General features: G+C 41.5%; 1 protein-coding gene across 3 annotated transcripts in view; it reads left to right on the forward strand.

The window, feature by feature from the left end:
- Positions 1 to 2,185: 2,185 nt before the first annotated feature.
- Positions 2,186 to 2,627, forward strand: part of Atp10d (ATPase phospholipid transporting 10D (putative)) — a 108,619-nt gene continuing 108,177 nt past the window's right edge. Inside the window, exon 1 of one of the 3 annotated variants that reach the window (XM_048784432.1) lies at positions 2,186 to 2,451. The gene's annotated coding sequence lies outside the window, so the exon portion shown is untranslated. The remainder of the gene's footprint in view (positions 2,452 to 2,627) is intronic. The other 2 variants (XM_048784431.1, XM_015482080.2) reach the window with 2 other exon arrangements.

Consider the following 2,627-nt stretch of genomic DNA (forward strand, 5'->3'; position numbering starts at 1 on the left):
CCAGTAAGCCACCTCTCTCCAGCCAAGCTCTACCTGACTAGAGTTACCACCCAGTCCACTCAAACTCGGAGCTCAGTTTACAGTTCTCATAACCTAGTTATTTCACCACCAATATTTCTGCGTTAACAGGAGTTTTTTGGGGGACACCTTATATCCTAACTATAACATGAAACTAAATAATTTCCCAGATGAAGAAGAGTATCCCTATCATATACTTTTGAATATTAGTTTTTAAAACTTCAAAAGGAATACATAAAAGTTGAATATATTTCTGAAATTACAAGAAAGTAAATACATTTTAACTTAGAAAAGACTATGAATTAACATATTTAAATAGTGTCTCAAATTCAGGATTTATTTATTTTTAAATAACCTCCCCTCACTAATCTACTCTTGCTCTCTTAGTGAACAATTTTTTCTTTTTTTTTTTTTTGTACCAGGGATTGAACCCAGGGGTGCTTAACTACTAAGCCACTTCCAAAGCCCGTTTTATTTTTTATCAGTGCTTTGCTAAGTTGCTGAGACTGGCTTTGAACTTGGAATCCTCCTGCCTCAGCCTCCTGAGCTGCTGGGATTACAGGTGGTCACCACTGCACCCAGCTCAGGGACACAATTTTGATGTGTATCTTGATACATATTTTCTATATTCATATTGAAAATGAAAATATATAAATAATATGTAACTATAATTTTTATTATAAAATGTTTAATATTATTCAGCCACTGCATTTTTAAACTTAATTATCATGTGGAGTTTCCTTTAAGACACTAATTTATATCTTATCCAGTGATTCTCAACTCTTGCCATACATTAGAGTCAAGCAGAGAGCTTAAAAGAAAAAGAAAGAAAGAAAGAAAGAAGTTGCCAGAGCCCCATCCCTGGAGATTCCAGTTTAATTGGTTTGGGTGGGGCTTTGGCATCGGACTCCGTAGTTGACTCTGATGTGTAGCTACTTAGAACCACTGATTGAAGAAATCCAAACAGGATGCAAATAGCTACAAGCCTGAATTGTCCTGGTATGCACTTTCCCAGAAAGGCCTTCCAAGAGGTTACATCCCTGCTGATTGGGGAGCTTAAGGAGGCCCATTAGAAGTTTTAAGTTGCTCTGGAAGATTGCCTAGCAGAAAGGAAATTTGTTTCATCTCAATTCATGTTGAAGATAGTCACATGACTGCTACTAGGACCAGGACTTTCCTAGGCCATATAAGTGACAGTGTGTTGTACCAAGGCTGGAATTGTTCCAGAGTTGACTAAACTCTAGCAATTTGCCCTTCCTTGCAGAAGGAGGCTACCTTAATCAAGCATCACAGGATACCACACCCAGACCTTGTTCCTCCTCATTTGGCACAACTACCTTCTAGGTGGGTGCAAAAACTTGTTTGGCCTCTCCTGTTCTGAGAGTTTTCAAACCTCCCAACCAAGCTCCTGTATCTGTCCTGGTGATAGCTTCACTAATGGCCAAACATTTGCATGATTGTTTACTTTTCTTCACACTGCTACACATTTGAGAAATATTTGAGAGAACGGTAGATAGAAGCAAAAGATAGGCGAGCTGTGGAGGTTTTTGGTCTACTTGTAATATTTGTTTTGGTGAGGAAAAACAATTGGCAGGCAGTGATTATTCTGAATTATTCTGAAAGCTCTGCCTTCTCTAAATGGTCTCTCCTCTTCCCAAAGCATTTAGTTCATCAGAAGTTTTGAATGACCAGAGAGACCATTGAAATTTTTTTAGGAGTTTATTTATTTATTTTTTAAGTTTTTCAAAGTTTTAAGTCAACAGACCCTGTCAGGTGTATGATTAATATAGCTGCCATATCCTGAGTAAAGAAATAGAAAGGTAGGCAGTAAGAAAAAACGCAGTATCAGAACTGTGGTCTTTTTCTTTTCTAGTTATAAAACTCCAATATTTATTTTTTAGATTTTATTTTTCCCACCCAGAAAATAATTGTCGAGTCCTGGTAAATGACTCAATTGTTCAACCAAATTGTAAAACAAGAAAAAGGAAACCCTCAACCACGGGCAATCTGTAATGCAAGGTCAAAGTCAGAGGTGGGACTGTACCAGCTCTGGGTCACTGGGGCATCTGCCTAGGGAGACCGGCAGCTCTGTCCAACAGCTGGAGCTTGGAGCCTGGCAGCTGCCAGGCTCCTCCCGCTCGACGTCACGGGAGGCGGGACAGCAGGCAATTGGCGTTGCACGGAAGCTTGGGCTGCTGCAGAGTCGGGGCCGCGGAGGGGAGGAGGGGGAGAGGGAGAAATTGGTCTTGGATTTTGCTCCGGCTCCATCTGCTGCTCTAGCGCTGAGAGATTGCCCCTAACCCCATACCCCAAGGCAAATGGCTGGCTCCGAGGCATAACTCGCCTCCACTCTTCGGATCTGTACTTGGTTCTTTTCTTGCACCTTGAAATTCATTGATCATCATGCTGTGATGTGTGCCCGGGGAGAAATTGGTAAGAGTGAAAGAGCAAACCTTTCTATTTCGCAGCTTTCTGCCTCACTGCTCTCTTTCTTTAAGTCTCTCTCTCTCTCTCTCTCTCTCTCTCTCCCTCTCTCCCTCTCTTCCTCTCCCTCTTCCATTCTCTCTCTCCCTCTCTCTCTCTCCCTCCCCCTCTCTTTCTCTCTCTCT

Source organism: Marmota marmota, unplaced genomic scaffold, assembly GCF_001458135.2.
Source record: "Marmota marmota marmota unplaced genomic scaffold, marMar, whole genome shotgun sequence".
NCBI lineage: Eukaryota > Metazoa > Chordata > Mammalia > Rodentia > Sciuridae > Marmota > Marmota marmota.